The sequence below is a fragment of the Anser anser genome (assembly GCF_964211835.1).
Source record: "Anser anser genome assembly, chromosome: 1".
Classification (NCBI taxonomy): Eukaryota; Metazoa; Chordata; class Aves; order Anseriformes; family Anatidae; genus Anser; species Anser anser.
In genome coordinates this window covers 187,319,905-187,337,535 of record NC_139720.1, presented here as the reverse complement: position 1 = coordinate 187,337,535, position 17,631 = coordinate 187,319,905, and the positions used below count along the sequence as shown (strand labels likewise).

At 40.2% G+C, this 17,631-nt stretch overlaps 1 long non-coding RNA gene across 1 annotated transcript in view; it reads right to left on the bottom strand.

Annotated features, from left to right (window-relative positions):
• Positions 1-425: 425 nt before the first annotated feature.
• The window catches only part of LOC310892882, a 32,387-nt gene continuing 15,181 nt past the window's right edge, over positions 426-17,631 (bottom strand). The window contains exons 2-5 of the long non-coding RNA XR_014578544.1: positions 9,793-9,844; positions 7,702-8,344; positions 6,523-6,723; positions 426-3,009 (exon numbers count right to left, since the gene is read on the bottom strand). This is a non-coding gene — a long non-coding RNA (uncharacterized lncRNA). The remainder of the gene's footprint in view (positions 3,010-6,522; positions 6,724-7,701; positions 8,345-9,792; positions 9,845-17,631) is intronic.

Here is a 17,631-nt window from a genome sequence, read left to right as displayed (position 1 = left end):
TAGAGGAATAAGTGCCAAAATTCACCAAAACCCTGCTTGAAGTTAATGAAAGAAAAGCTAGGCACACCCCAATAAAAGACACAAAATCAGGGGATCAGGTGAGGAAATGTCTTCCAGATACTACTAACAGCCATAAAAAATCCCAGGTGTTCAGCAGTATTTGAGGAGTGTGCTTGGACACAGAGATATGTCCTTAGATTGTGCAATTGGTGACATTTCCAAACTTTTACTTAATAGTATGTCTTTATTAATAGTCTGGGGCATACTTTTACATCCACAGCAATAGGTCTTTGCTTTGAAGACAGGAAACATATTGACCGATAAAAATAAACTCTACAACATCATGGCATAATGCAAGGTCGGAAAGTAAGATATATTTTTTTTCTATTTTCTGTATCTGCCTTTTAAACTCAATTGGCTGATGAAACATATACCTCCAACAGTATCCCATTTTCTGTTCCTTAGCTATGTAGCACAGATGCAGCAAGCAGTTAGAGACAAAGCAGAATTAATTTGTTAAATAATTTAACTAAGCAGAGTGAGTTAAGTAGGTTCACACAAAATGAAATTCATTACAGCAAGAGGGCCTTACAAATAGTACAGACACCTGCCTGAAATACCTGGAGAAACTCCATACAGAAAATTTTAAAATCTCCCATGACACTGTAAAAATTGTCTTGTGTAAACTGTTGTGCATTTTACATTTTATTTGCTATACCGAATTTATTTTATTGTTGGGTAGGGAAACAAAACCTGGTTATTAAAAGCATCTGATTTCAGTCCAACATTTTCTATAATTTTATTTTGTCAACAGATGGGGGGATATCTACTGAGCATATAATAGGTTTATCACTTCTCAAATGCAACTGCTGCCAAATCTCTAAAGTCAGATTCTTCTCTCAGCTATTACACTGTAAAATCCACAATAACTATATTGAAATTCACATTTTCGTGTTGTTTTAAATGAAATTAGATTCTGTAAAATTAGTATATTTGTGTTACTATGTAAGTGTTACCTGGTAATTAGCAAACATTATCAACAAAGCAGTGCTGAATTCCTGAATGCCTGATGACCTTTCTTCTTAGCTAATGCAGACACAGAATACATAAACTGACCAAACACAATATATCACAATCTGTAAGGTTGGTTTGAATTATACTACTGACATTTTATTACGTATATTGGGCCGGCCAGCTTTTAAAATTTTATGTAGTGTTTGCTTTGGAATGGAGGTCATTTCTGTGGTTATGGATTAGTAGTGCAGCTTGGCTTTTCCCACTCCCTGTTACCTCAGGCTACAGCCAGGGAATATTTTTTGTTTCATATTGCCAACTTAGAATTTATATGTGCACAGCTCACACCACCAGTTGCCAGAGGCACTCATAAACCCTTCTTCCTAGCACAAACTATCAATATATATCCTGATCAGGAGTGCACGCTGAAAGCAATGGGTCTTTGTTTCCCTCTGGCTGCAAAGTGCCATTGCTGGCCACGCAGGATTTGGGTAAGAGGAAAATGGTGATAGCTACTGTGCTTTGACAGATGCCTACACAATTTTAACCTGCTGATATACAATAGAATAAAATAGCCCTACTTGGAACCACTCTACAGAGAAAAATCAGCTAAAACCCATATTTGATCTGAAAATGACCAGAAGGACTCAGTACTCAGGGGAGCTCAGAAGAGGAGGAAAGGTGAAGGTTAAGGTCCTCCTCAGCTTGATCAGAAAATTACTAGTAAAGTGGAATTTCTTCTGAGATGTCTGGGAGAAATGTCTTTTCAACCTGAGATTTCACCAGAGAAAGGCAGCCCAGAGTTGTGTCTGTAAGGTGCTGATCTAGGATGTGAGGGAGCCTTTATTCAAAACAGTTTTTAAATGTCAAGACCATGTTGAGGAAGACCAAGCAGGGTCTGACTCCCAGAACAGAACTGCTCACATATTCCTGCACACACATAGGCATGTAAAGAGTTCAACCTTCATAAAAAGTATTCAAAATGATTTTTTTTATTGCATTCCAGTGATAACAACAACAACAACAACAAAGTCTGTCCCTTATTCAAATCAACCTTGGGATATCAACAAGAGCTCAAGTAGGCTTCATTTTCCTACCTTCCCTTCTACCTGTGTGGAGGGGAGGTTTTTAATAAAAGCATAAAAGATTGGATTCTAAACCTGACAAACATCTGCCCAAGAACAAAGCGGGTGGAAACCATCTTCATCTGCCCAGACCTACAAAAGCTGCTTGTGCCCTTCCTGCAATAGAAACAGGACACTAAAGGCTCAGTTTTCACCATCTCCAAAGACTTGGCTAGAAATGTGGAACAGTTGAAAAATACTTGAGACTGTATAATTTAGGAGATCATAAAACCAGTAGGAGAGTTTGAGAATTATTTAGATTTATGAGCTGAGGGAAGTTATTTAGACATCCACGCAGTCAGAATCCCTTCCATGAAGTCAAACTGCTTAAAGATCAAAGTATCTGTATCAACATTATCACCAGGCATCAAAAAAAAGCTGCGACACACAACAGATGCCCCCTCTGTCAGCCTTCAGACTGTCAAGAGTTTGCAATTTTCAGTGCTATTGGGCAGGGCACACACAACATACACGTGTAAGGGGAGGGAGACTTGAGGGAAAGGGCAAAAACATTGTTGAACAAGCATTTGGATGGAACACTCAAAATAGCCAAATCTGTAATTTCTCTTTTTGATAATCTTTAAACTTCTAATTTTCATTATATACATACCTTTGTACATAAAAACTCTGGACATTGAGAAGTGTGTGTATTTCCAGCAGTGGTGGTGAACAACGAGCATTTCTAAGCTGATGGTGAAAATGAAGTAAGCTACTAATGCACTTTTGAAGGAAGTAGGATAACAATGGCTTACATCAGGTAATAAGGCTCCCGCAAATGAATGTCCATAACTTCATGACAGTCACACTGCTTTCTTCAGAAAATTATCTCCATTGTGGCTGTTCATTCTTTCATGCTCTCACCCTAAGGTTCCTGAAATAAAAATTAGCTTGAGGGGAAATTAGTAATCCATGGTGTATCCAGTAGCACACTACTTTTAAAATTTGAACATAATTCACATTTATTATTTTTTTTTAAATTTGTGAGTAACATCAGTTCTCTAAAAGTCAGTGAGCTTTAGATTTCTGAAAGCTGCTATTTCATATGCTCAGAAAACTTTAAATATGTAAACATCTTTTGCTTTCTTAAAAATATATATATTTATATATTATGCAGACAATTATGTAGAACACTAAAGCTGTTGCTCACAACTGGGTAGATACATCACACTGCTGTTCTTCCTGCAGGCAGTGGAGCTCCACTGGACTCCAGCAGGAAGAAGCAGGCAGAAGCATGTCAGAGAGGTCTGCTGAAAGGTATTATGTGGTAAGCCATACTTCAAAGACATACAAAAGCAATTTGACTAGACTGTGAATCCACTCTTCAGTGCTTCTGTTATACTTCAGACAAGCTGTATTTACAGTCACGCACCCTTACCACTGCCTTTCTCAAACCTGTAGATATCAGAGCTCTTTTAGTAACTAGGTTTTCACTGCTGAAGTGCTCGAAGAGTCTTTGTCCAAGCAGTGCTGAGCTTCTTAACACTTATTTCAATTTTAAATCCTATTTGATGCTCAAACCAGACAGGAAAAAAGTCTATCTCAGTAGTGAGGACCAGTGGATCAGACAAATTCACATACAACCTTTCACTCACCAGCAACCCACCTCTCACTCTCAGGACATCATCAAATAAGACCACAGAACTTTGGTCAAGTGGGTTAGACAACTTACGCAAAGGTGGGAAATAAGGGTCTTGAGTTTGTCCTCTCTGCCTGAAGGAATTTTATTCTGTATCTACCAATGCGTAGGAGAGTGCCTTGATCACCCAATTTTGGGGGGCTGTGCCAACCCTTTCTGCTGAATCTGTTATCTTGATGTTGGGACAGGTGGGACTATCTGACAGTTGGGTCAGAGGAAGTGAGAATGATGTAAAATGAGCTGAATGCCCTAAACATCGAGCTGTAGCTTGATGTGCTGCCTTGCCCAGCATGCCTGCTCAGGGTGCATGTACAGGATGGGGCATTTCAGGTAAGACATACAAGGCACTCTGACTTCTGCTGCTGACAAGTCCCAGCTGTCATCATCTTCTGTTATCATGTAATGTGAGGTATCCCTGTTGTGGTTTAACCCCTCAGGCAGCTAAGCATCACACAGCTGTTTGCTCTCTTTCCCCCATTGGTGGAGAGAATTGCAAAAAGGTAAAACTTGTGGGTTGAGATAAAGAAGATTTAATAGGACAGAAAAGGAAGGGATAATAATGATAATAATAATAAAAATAAAAAGAATATACATAACAAGTGATGCACAATGTAATTGCTCACCACCTACTGACTGATGATCAGCCTGTCCCCAAGCAGCAGCAGCCCTCCTGGCCACTTCCCCAGTTTTATTGTTCAGCACGATGCCATATGTTATGGAATAACCCTTTGGCCACTCTGGGTCTCCTGTCCTGGCTGTGTCCCCTCCCAGATCCTTGTGCATACTCAGACTCCTCATCGTCAGGGCAACACAAGAGTCTACATCCTTGACTTAGTGTAAGCATTGCTCTGCAACAATTAAATTATCAGTGTTATCTGCATTATTCTAATCCTCAATCTAAAACACAGCATAACACCATCTACTGGGAAGAAAATTAAATCTCAGCCTAATCCAGGACACCAGTGCTATGCATCCGCACTACCCATATCATGTCATTGCTCATAAGCAGTGTGTGTCCTTGTGGCAAAACCCAAGTAAGCATCTTTTTTCTCCTAAATCCAAAACAAAGCATCATACCAGCCAGTCTGAAGAAAATTAACCTTATCTTAGCCAAAACCAGGGCAACCAGTAAAAGAGACTAATACAGTCTTGAATGCACCGATATGAGTTGGTTCCAAGAGACTGAGGCACTTTTATTGGCATTAGAAAAGGTAGTGCAATGAGATTTTGTCAGAAGTATGGTACAGATTTCTGGTCCATCATTACTAGGAGAAATGAATTAAAAATGTAGCAGGTGCAGAAAACAGTTACCAGGTCTCATAGGCCAGGTAGATCAGAAGGGCAAACACAAAGGAATTATTTTTAAATAAAGAATTATGAAAGGAGAAAAAAAGAGTACAAACTTTATGTAAATATAAATTAGACTGGGAATCAGAAGGTTTTTAACAATCACAGAGTAGATACTCCATGATGCAGTTGCCTTCTATGTTATTAGACTCAACTCAAATGACCCAGGAGGTTGGTTTCTTAGTGCATGAAAATCAAAGGGGGAAGAAAGCTGGAGATGCTGATAAAACCCTTTAAAAGCAATGGTGGACGTGGAGAAACTGAAGCCCCTTCTCAACCTTAAGTAACTTGATTCCATAGCAAAGGGGTTCCTGAGGAACCTGTCAAAATTGAAGGGGCTTAATAGACAGCTTCTGGACTCAGAAGGGAGCTTTTAACTGGAGCTCCCTGAAATGAAGTAATTAGACCAGACCAGTAATCCTGAATGGAAATGGACCAAAGCCTTGGTGAACAGTCAGGAGCAGGGAGATAGATGAATCCCTGCTTCCCATACCTCTCTGTTACCTGCTGTGCTGTCTAAAGGAACACAGCTGTTTCAGAGCATCTTCAGTGAAAACTGTAGTTACTTGCTTCAACTACAACATGACCCTGAAGGGGTAAGCTCTGATGGGAAGGGATTACCCTAACTGAAATTTTACAGGTTTCCTCCAACCTAAAATTGGAGGCTAATATTTGACAGCAGGGTCTGAGGCTGGGAAGCATACCAGAGAGCTATGCCCAGCACAAAAGGGAAGGGGAGCATTAGAGGAAGGAGAAGAGGAGTCTCAGACTGCTTATATCCCACCCACAAGGTGTATATACCTGATTAAAGAGCTCTAGAGAGACTTCCAAATATAGCTACTCTCATTTTTCAAACTGACATCCAGAAACAAATGGTGTGTGCAGAGAGGTCACAGAGAACAGACTTCGTGTGAAGATCTGGGATTTCCACAAAGGGTTTCACCAGTTTCTCTTGCAGACTTAATTTTGAGAAAATTAGCCACAAACCCCACTGCCCCAGAAGCACTTGGACCTTTACCAAGACTGCAGTTTTCCACTTGAGAGCCTGTGTCCTTCATATTTTCCTCCTAACCACTTTGAAACCCAGGGCTGCCATCCCCCAACCCTTTCCTGTTCCCTTATTTTACAGGGCAACATAATGTGATCAAGATGTTCACTACTTCCGGGCTGAGGCTGGAGCAAAGTGGAAACCACACTAAGCTCAGCTGAAACAGGGAATAGAAGGCTATTTGAGATAAGAGTTCAGGAAAAAAGATTCCCTCTTGGAGACCCAGCACATGTAAAACATCTCTCAGAGGAAGGGAAATGCCTTCCTCCCCTTGTGAAATGAAGGTGTGTCAGAGGGGCCACCTCTACTATAGCAGCAAAATGACAATCCTCTCTTCCCACCATAACCCTTACCAAGTTATGCAGGACTCCAGGAGAGCAGCAACTCTGCTTGTGGTTCAGGAGACGTACATCTTCCTTCTGAATGATGAAGTCCATTGTAATGTGTCTTGCAGGAATTTTCCCAAAGTCCCTTTGCAGCTGCGGTGGGAATTGGGTTGTCTCCCGTGCACCCTCTGAGCTCATTGCCGGTTTTCTTGTTCCCAGTGAATGCATCTGTTGTGGGAGAAATGCAGGTAAGAGGGGTTATTCCTAAAGATGTTTCTAAACACAAGATAAATATTTCGAATCGTGCCCTGATTTTTTTTCATTGCTTTTTATTTGTTTGTTTGTTTTAAGGAGAGAGAAGGGAAAACTGACCCCAGGGTGGCATGTTCACATTAACTCATTACTCTGTTGGCAACATCCTGTAATTAGATGTGTTGGATCTTTATCAAGTTGAGGTAATCAAGTATTATTTGTGCGCACTCAGCTTCTCAGACTGTGGTGGGCATGGGACGGGCCTTACCCAAAACGGCCTACCCGCAGCTAGCACAGGCATGGTTACATTTATGACTGCCATTCAGACATTGCCTCCAAGAGTCATCCTTCACATTACCATGCTACTTCTCTGTGCTGGCAATACTCTGCACGACAGGGGCACCTTCAGTGTAAGGACTGTAAAGCATTCTACAACACCCGACAGCTTATGAATTGAGCCTTGCTTGTACTGGCAAGCAGTTCCTGTAGTGATTGAAATTCCCCTTTCAAAGCCCTAAATAAATTCGTGAGACTATAGAAATCATTTCAAAGGACACGTGGGATCCCTTGCCTTCCCAGCCCTCCTCCTTCTCTCACAGATATATGCAGTGCTGATTATTGCCTTCATTGAGACAGACTGTAATTAATAAAACTGAAGCTGCACACATTTTTAAAGTACACCAACTCTGCATTACTGTGTTGAACAAACAGTCTCGCTGTGGCACTAGTTCACAGTAATTGCTTAGTCCTTTGTTTTCTGATTTTTGATTTTAAAAAATGCTTCCCTACAATACTTGGTTCAGTAAAAATTAAGATGCGGGAAACAAAGGGTTGTGAAACCGTTCAGAACCCTGATTAATGGGAAAAATCCCAGCAGAATCGAATTCTTTGATTCTCACATTTCTATGTTAAGAGAGACTTCCCAGGAAGCTCATTCTCACATCAGCGGCATACCTGATATCCAGAGAGTAAATGAGCAGGAACTCACTGCGGTGCCAGACTTCTATCAGCCATTAGAGCAGGAAAGATTTACAGCATGAGGCTGTATAATAAACGATCTTTATGGTGATAAATCAATTCTCAGAAAGGAGAGAGGAATGTGTTCCTGTGAGCTGCTGTGGTTAAGGCAAAGAGTAGACATCAAAAAGAGTATCATGAAGAAGGTACTGTATACCACCATGGTACTGCTATGTGAGCTTTGGCAGTTCCTGAAAAATTTCTGTCATTGCCCATCTTGTGAGTACGACATTTCCTTTTCCCCTGTGTATTCGTGTCTGGAAGGGCTCTGGCATCCTTAGGTGGAAGACACTGAAAAAGCACAGTTTTGCAATATTTTCTGAAGGAGCAAAAATATATTTAAGTGTTTTACAGTGTTGAAACATGCTTTGGGAGATATATACATTTCTTGAGGGAAGCATAACAATGAATTCCTAATGAAGAATGGTCAAAAGGTCAAAAGAGCACAATGTGACTCCCTTCAAAGCGATGCGATAAGCTGGAACCTCACGTCTGCAAGAGACTTACCGGGAATAAAGAAAGCATCCTGATAACAGGAGTTAATCAGCTGTCATGGCCTCACCAGCACATACTGCCCTCTCTGGAAAAGGAGGGAAAAAAACAAAGCTAGAAAGGAACAGCTTTTCAGGCACACATTCCTGAAAGTGAAGCTCTATAGCAAATAGCAAAACAAGAGATTTGTCACAGATGAAAATGCAGATACCATCTACTGGACATGTGAGAAAAATCTGAATAGTGGGAAATATCTTCTTAACTTCAAGCTTCTGTTGCTCTCAGCAACAAATCAATCAAGGAGGAAGAGCTGAATGGGAAGAATAGACTATGACCTATCTGTCCTTGGGAACAAGCAAGGGGACAAGAAATGAAACATGCTGCTCAGGTGCGACTGTTCACACAAACGGTATGTGCTGTGGGCATCCACAGCTGAGGTAGTTGTCCTTGGTTCCCTTTACCAACAAATGAGATAAATAGGAGTTTCCAGAGTAGAATTCCTCTCATGCTAAAGTAAACACTTAAAATAGAGTTCTCCTGTTTTAAAATGCTTGTTTCTTTCGTTTCTATAGTTCAGGATGACTAGCTCAAATTGAGACGTAATAAACTGGCATGAGGAAGCCCATCCCAAGAATCATCTCAAGATGAATTTCCTCTCCAAATCATCCTGCCAAAATATGATACCTGCCTCAATGACACAATAATTTCTTACAGAAATGAAGCTGTTGGGAATCTTCCTGTCTACAGAAAGAAAGGAAATTTGAGAATGGTGTTTTGCAAATAAAGGTGTTTGGACCTCTGAATGGTTTTAACCATTTCCATGTGTTATTATTTCTAACATTAGCAACGTTCCTGTTCCAAGCACAAACCAAAATTGACTGTGAAAATGGTCTTTTGCTTTTGTACACTCAGTTATTCATATGACAGAATGAAAGTCTCATATTTAACTATACATCTGGATTTGTGGCACATCTGAAATCCTAAAGGATCTCAAATTTGCAAATGGCTATTTTTATTTAAACAAAAATAATACCCTGGGAGTAGTGTAAAACTGATTACAATGTTACCTATGAAACAATGACTGCTTAACAATAGCATAAACAAAATTTGCTGGTATTTGCTGCCAATTTTTTAAAATCTGTAGATTTTATAATGGGAATAAGCATATACTAATGACCAAGTCATTGGCCTGGGTGAGAGAGCCTACAGCTTTCTGCCACTGATGAAGGAGACGGATTGTATGAACTAAACATTTTTGCAGAACATAGCAAGACGGGCCCATGAAGCTTAGTGACACTAAGTGCTAACATAACATAAATATTTAACAACCTCTGCTTCCAAGAAAATTCAGGCCACATGAAACATAGATTAAGATTGTGTGTCATGAGCCTATTCCACTATTAGCATTAATGAGATCTAAAATGGCCAGCCAAAATAACAAAATAGTTGCTAGAAAACAGCAGCTAAGCTATCTGCCATGCTGTCTTCATCTGTCTTATGATAGTCTGAGTCCAAGCTGCAGTCAGTGATACTTACCCAAAAGTCAGGGAAGATTAGTAAGTCAGGTGTCCTGGTCCACAGTACTGGGCTGAAAGATAAAGTGGAATTCATTTAATCTGATAATCAGGATTCTAACATTCAAACGTCCTATCCTGAAGCTCTTAAAACTGACATTGTGTTGAATGATAAAGTTAATATCAGTTGACAGTTTGCCAGAAGCCATTAATTTAAACTCTCGGTTTTGTTTCAGGGCTTGTTAATTTTGTTGTGGCCTTAGAAGAGGAAGAATCCAAGTAAAGAACCAGCATGCTCCCTATTCTTTTCTTTTCTTTCCTTTTTTTTTTTCATGTAGAAAGGTCATTCGTAAAATTTCCCCCACACACACTTTTTTTTTTTCAAGAAGCAGAAATGAAATTAGACCTTTGTGTCCTGGTTCCAGTTAGGACAGAGTTAAGTAGCTCATACTACTTAGGCGAGCGCCGTTCGGAAGGGACGGGCGATGGCCTGGACAGAGTTAAGTAGCTCATAGTAGCTGGTAGGGTGCTATGTTTTGGATTAGGATGAGAAGAGCGCTGATAACATGCTGATGTTTTAATTGTTGCAGAGCAGTGTTTACACCAGGCCAAGGACTTTTCGGCTTCTTGCTCTGTCCTGCCAGCGAGCAGGCTGGGGGTGCAGCAGGAGCTGGGAGGGGACAGACCCAGGACAGCTGACCCAAACTGGCCAAAGGGGTATTCCATACCATCTGACGTCATGCTAAACAATATATAGGGGTGGCTGGCCGGGGTGGGGGGGCCGGCTGCTCGGGAATAGGCTGGGCATCGGTCAGCGGGTGGTGAGCAATTGCATTGTGCATCACTTGTTTTCTTACACATTATTATTGTTAATACTATTACCATTATCACTATTATTATTATTATTGTTATTATTATTTTCCTGTCTTAATAAACCGTCTTTATCTCAACTCACAGGCTTCACTTTCCCGTTTCTCTCCCCCCATCCCAGAGAGGGAGGGGGGAGGGTGAGCGAACGGCTGTGTGGTGTTTAGCTGCCAGCCGGGTTAAACCACAACACTTTGTTTATACAATACTACGCACTGGCCCAGGATTTATTTTTGAAAGTTGGTAAACTCTCCTTCCAATTTAAATTGAATAAATAGGTGCAGCTGAGTAAATGGACAGAGTTAGGCTGTAAGTCATATGTTTTCACTTTAAAATTACATGTAGAGGAACACAGAAAGAGGAAGCAAATAAGAAAAAGAAGTGTGTAGAGGAGAGAGTACTGTAGTCAAGATTAAGAAAATAGCATTACAAACAAGATTTGATGCAACCATATTTTGCTTTCATGTAACAAATGCTGTGCTCAGCTGTGGCTGGCTGACTCCCACCAATGGCCCGAGATACAAAGCGCACATCTCACTAACCAGCACTAGTGTGTTCTCAGGAAGTATCCTGTATCTCATGCTATTGCATCAGCTGGATGGATTTGCATGGCTTGATGGCAATCAAAGATGGAGTAAGTGCACAAAAATCACTACCAAAATGCATCTACAATGCTTCTGTAAGAAGGTACTCCAGTCAAAAACATTTTCTTTCTTTTGAAAATTTAAAATATCTCCAATCCCATGAAGCAAGCAGCATCTGTAAGTCTTCAAATAAAGAACCTAATAATTCTACTTAATTCTATCGTTTCCCTACCAAAACACATATTAAGACTGTAAGCCTATTCCATTGTGTACATGAAATAATCAAGGTACTGCAATGAACTAATTTTTTTCCACAAAAATGAAAATCAAAGGCAATTGTGTAGGCAAAAGGGATTTTATACATTTTTTGTTAAATGGTAAAGAATAAAAAAAGGTATAATTTTCTTAATATTGGATTTTTTCTCCTTGCTAATAGGAAATAGAATACATACATAAAAATATGTATACATAAAATGAAATATGTAAAAAATCCATCACAATGGCTTTGTGGAACCTGAGAAAAAAAAACACAGATGTCTCCCTCATCTTGAAAAATAACTTACATACTCTTCTGTTGGAAAGGAGCTGTGTAGGCTGATTTACAAAGAAAACCCCTGAAAGAGGACTGTGAAAACAGCTTCTCTATCTGCTCTGGAAATTGTTGAAGATACTATAACAAAAGAAAGACATACTTCTTTAACATATACACAAGACTATTAAACCAATCTATTTTTTTTTCCTTCTCTATATTTTATGCCTTAGTGTTACAGCATTTTGGACCTGTCTTTAATAGGAATTTAATCTGTTTTTGCCAACACTTTTCTACAGCATTTACAGTAACCTTTGCTGAATTATATTCATCCATATTCTACACGAATGCTTTCCCTTTCCTGCATGTTTGCTCTAGGCAAACACAGAGAGTGGACTTACACTGTGAGATCCAGATCTTGGTTTTATTTAATGGGTCAAACATAGTTTCCATATTACGTTGTTCATTATATCTCAACATTTAGTCATAGACCTAACCACAGATCTAATCACTACATGACAGAAGTGATATATGTGAAACATTTCCAACACATACAGTTAAAATACTGCTAAAATTTTTTTTTCTGCATTGGGAAAGTTGTGGAACAAGCAAATGGGGATCCTTCCCATTACCTATAGCAGAAGTCCAGGATGTTTTCAGTGTTACTGCTTTATCATTTGGGGCTTCATACTCTCAAGTCATCAAAATGCCTAGTTAGATGATCAGTGGCACAGTTTTCAGTGCAAATATTGATGCAAATATCATGGCTTCTGATCTGTAGAAGTGAAGTTTCTACTTCACCAAGAGTGAGATGTGGCTACTCCACACCTTGCAACAGGGATGCTGTGGAAGCCTCCCATTGACTCCACGGGAGAGCTGCTCTATGAGGTTACACACTCCAAAAGAGAATGCTAGACAAGGAGAAAAAAAAATGGTTGCCTTATAAATATCCCTGGTCACTACAAATATATGTGTTATGAAGTGAACAATCGGTGTTTTCAGTCAAGCTTCAGTGTTATTTTGCACAGACTTCTTCTAGTTTCCAGTTTGGAGCTCTACCAGAGAGCAGCTTTACCAGGACCACAGGAAGCAATGAGTCTGGCAGCTCTGAGTTTGTTCTTTTTCATAGTGGTTTTCCAAGAGCTCTTTTAGACTAGATAAATTAGTGAGCTACAAGCACTGATTCATTGATTCTCCACGCACCATCTTTCAGGAACAGGCTAAGTGTTACATTGATACACTAAATTTCAGCCTAGCACGTTTTCTGGATTTCATCTAAATATCAGGATCTTTTATCACCATTTTCCCCATGTTGTGACCCAGCTTCCCATGAAATGTTCAAGCACAGTATCAAACCAGAATGCTGCTTTCCTAAAGCACTGACGTTTCTCCCTTTATAGCAACAATAAACATAACCCGGATTTCTGTTTTGACTTTTTATTTTTTTTTAGTCTTCAAGAAGAAAACATATTTAGAACAGGTGGCTTGTGTTAAGCCTACAAGTAATCAGATTTCTATAAATCACTGTCTCCCACTGAGATGTTAGCTTTAACTTTAAGAAAATGTAGCTCTTCCTAGGTAGAGAGTTATGTATCTGAAGGACTGATTTTCAGACCATCATTATGCATATACACCATGGAAGAACTGTGTTTGTACAAAAGCTTTTAATCTTTAACCATATTCTGGGACTTGCTGATATTTGGTAATCTGGAAATTCCCTGGTATATTCGAATGCAACATGAAACATACAGTGTCTCTCTCTCTCCACGTGTTATAACAGCCCGTATACATCCAGAAGATCCCTATCCCAGCACACCCATTATGCAAACAAGACTGGCCATGTGGGATTCACCTGAATTTAAGCACTTTAGCATCCATTTTGTCAGTAGAGAAAAATAAAGTCTGCATTGCAGACATCAGAATTTATACAAGAGGAATACCATCTAGCCTGTTTTACCAAAGCAGGATCAGTGCATGTTCCTGACAGTCAGCTTTCTCAGAAGGTGGGATCATAGCACAGACTGAACCGGGCAAGGTTAGGGATATTGCCATAGTGTGAATGAGTTGGCAGGAAAAAAACCTTAGTGGAATTATACAGTCAGAGAATATACCGAGTTGTAAGGGACCCACAAGGATCATCGAATCCAACTCCTGGACTTCCACTCACTGAATCAAAAATCAGCAAGGAAGAAGAGGAGTTTAAAGTTCATCTCCTTCCTCCTGAAGGACCACGTGTATCTCTGGTGCTAAACTAATCAGGCACAGTTAGTGCATGTTTTCCTCTCTCCTACCTCACATATATCTCTCTTTTCTGTGATGACATGAAGGGCCAAACTATGCCTCTCACTGTGGGAAGAGCATCACTCCAGAACAAAGTCCTACTCTTTACCTGTAGGCTGTCAAAGACCTAATATTCAGAGGACAAAATTGTTCATTATATACTATTGAGGTGGTTCCAGTGATGTGCTACCCTGCACAAGCAAGGACAGTTGTTAGGAATAAAAACTATTTCTTAACAATTCCTTATCCACTGAATGGCCCACCCTTCAAATCCATCCCTCTCCAATTTGGACATTAGGAAGTCATGTGGGACCATGTCAAAGACCTTACAGAAGTCCAGGTAAATGACATCAGTCACTCTTCCCTTGTCAGCTGATGCAGTCACTCCACCATAGAAGGCCACCAGATTGGTCGGGAATGATTTACCCCTGGTGAAGCCATGCTGGGTGTCGCAGACCACCTCCTTAGCTTGCATTGTTTCCAGGAGGATCTGTTCTATGGACTTTCCAGGTGAAGAGGTGAGGGTTACTGATCTGTAGTTCCCTGGGTCCTCCTTTCTACACTTTTAAAAAATGGGAGTGATGTTTCCCTTTTTCCAGTCATTGGTGACTCCACCTGACTGCCAGGACTTTTCAAATATGATGGAGAGGGGCTTGGCAACTCCATCAGCCAGTTCCCTCAGGACCCTGGGATGCATGGCATCAGTCCCCTTAGACTTTATAATCAGTAGTATTTGAGATCCAAGAGTTCAAAACACAGGGTCCAAAAATACCGGGAGAGGATCAGTAGCACACAACATCAGCAAGACTTTGTCAGAATTAGAATAAATTATACCCAGTAAATCAGCCAACATGATAACCATGACCAGCATCTGCTAGCAGCTACTGCAAGGGGATGTCAGCAGGTGCATATCCCTTGGGTCTAAGTTGGGACAATTCCTGTTTCAAGGAACTGGCTATAGAAAAAAAAAAAAAAAAAGAAAAAAAACCTGAAAATGGTGCTGCTCATTTTCTGGTGGCCACCCCAGCAAAAGGAACAAATCCTTGAGCACCCAGGTGCTGCTTGAGCCTTGAAACTGGAGACATATAGAAGTTCATTATATTTGATCCTGTGAGACAGCTCCAGAGAGCTCCAGAGAGCCTTGACTTCCCTTCAGGTCCTGGATTCCAGGATTTTAAAAATGTTAACATCTGATTAGAAGCTTTACAAAATGCCTTGAGTTATTGTTTTAATAATAAAAAGAACTAAAGTTAGTAGCGGCCACTGAGCACTAATGTAAATTAAAATTCCTGGAACTAACTTTAATTTTAGGGGCAAGGGAGAACTCTTTTGTTACACACAGAAGAAATGGGAACTAAATTGTTTTTACAGAAATAAAATGCTGACTTACAGCAACAGCACTGGAGAGACAAAAGAAATGTACTTTAGCAAAATCTGTGCCCAGGAGACCCACTGGGAAACTCAGTGAGTGTGACAAAGGGGATTAAGGGAAATGATGTCAGAACTACAGCTTGAGCAAGTGACAGGTCACATGAACTTCAGGCACATGCTTATGAATGAATATGCAAGTCCTGTGTCAGTACCTGTCTTCGTGTGGCTCTCATGGGGCTCAGACTGCACCTGAAGAGGTTCTTGGCTTCTACCTGCAGCACCCACATCTGCTTCGGGGAGCCACCCAGCTGTTATTTCTTGTGGCAGCAGTACTTCTGGCCTGACTGTGCCCATGAGAACTGCATTAAAATAGTCTTCTCTGTGCATTTCTCAGTGCTGCTATCCATGCAGTTGTCACTTGATGTTGAGCTGGAGCTCACTCAGCCGTCACCACACACAGCACCGCCAGCCTTCAGCCTCAGGCCAGCTCCTGCTCCAGGGCCTGGAGGCAGCCAGTCAGAGCTCAGGCTGTGCATTTATCCCACTGTGTGGCCACTGCTAGGTGTGTTGCATGGATTACTCATTTTTCTCCTGCTGCTATACAAAAGTCACAGTTTTACCTATCACACCCTGTTCTAGCCCTTGTCTCGGGTTAAAACACCTGTCAACTATCTTATGCTTTCATTTCATGTTATCAGTTTAATTTTGATGGTTGGTCACAATGAAAGGTCACACGACATGGGGGCATCACTGTATTAAAAGTGGCTGGGAAACTTTCTGCATAGGAAATATTACTGTGCTGAACAAAGACTTTACTAAAATCAAACCAGTGTTCATCTGGTTGAAGATTTTGTTTATAGCAATTGAAGCCTTTTTAAAAAAAAAAAAAAAACTCAGCAAGAAACTGTATTTAGCACCAAAGTGGGACACTTTTTCAGTACCTTTTCTTAGGAAAAAAACCCTCAAGACCCAAGAAATTCACATCCCTCAACTGGTGTGTCCACACATACTTACCACTGAACAGCCATGTTAAACAACTGAATGCACACACCAGTAGCAAAACTAATTTTTAGTCACTTTTACAGAAAAGCACATTGAAGTTTCAAACATTGGTCTTCCCATTTTACAATCTGCCCCCAAGATTTTTTTTTGTGAACTGAGAAATAAAAAACACATTAGTATGAAGCCAGGATAAGATTCACTTCAAAATGAGCAAAAACAAGATAAAAATGGTATTAGAAGATTGCCACTATGCCATTACAAGAAGATAAATATTCTAGCTAGAAATAGTTAGTTTTATCGCAATGTAAAGTTAATATACTTTGGGGCTGGTTTTATAAACAGAGATATAAACAGTCAAGTTACCAGAGTGAAACTTAAGCTTACTGTCTCTGTTTTACATTAAAGAAGCCTTGTAAGTGAAAAGATTTCAGATATCAGCCCCTTATTCCAAATATCCATCTCTCCTTTGTGTAAGCTTGTGTTAGCTGAATAAAACGCTGACCATTATACATTTTTCCTTGTCATATACTTCAGCCTTCATGCAAGCTGGATAAACACATGTACCAGGGGACTTGAAAAGGGAAAGTTACCAGGAAAGTTACCAGCATCACTTAATCTAATTTACAGAAATCATTTGAAGAACAGCAGTGAGCCATGGAATATATTAATTCACTCCCCCCAAATGACACACTTCCTTCACACAAGAGATTGAAAAAGAGCAATAGACACAGAGATGAACAGATGAGCAAAGAGCAGGATCATTGCTTGTTCTTCCCTGCCACCCTACTCTTATCCCAAAGGAAAAAAGAAATCACTAAATCTCTCTAATGCTTCTCTAATGCTTTTCTTTCCTACTTTTGCCAATACATTAAAAACACCAGATTTATGGTGATCCACTATGGAATGGAACTGACATTGCAGTGCAGGAACACGGAGATTAAACCAGAACTGTGATCTGGGGAAAAACAGTTCCTCAAGATACACACACACACAAAAATATATATATATATAACCATAAAAGGAAAAAACAGTTATAATGGTCACTGAGACAATGGCCCAAAGCAGAATGTTCTACACCCCTCCCTGACACCTGTGATGAAGACATCCAGGAGGCGGAAGGAAGAAGATCTTTAAAACATTGAGTTCCCCACCTTAGCACACACAAAGCCTTGTGTTTATGCCTTATGCATTTTAGCATCTAAAACCACAAGTCAGTGGCTGAGATGTG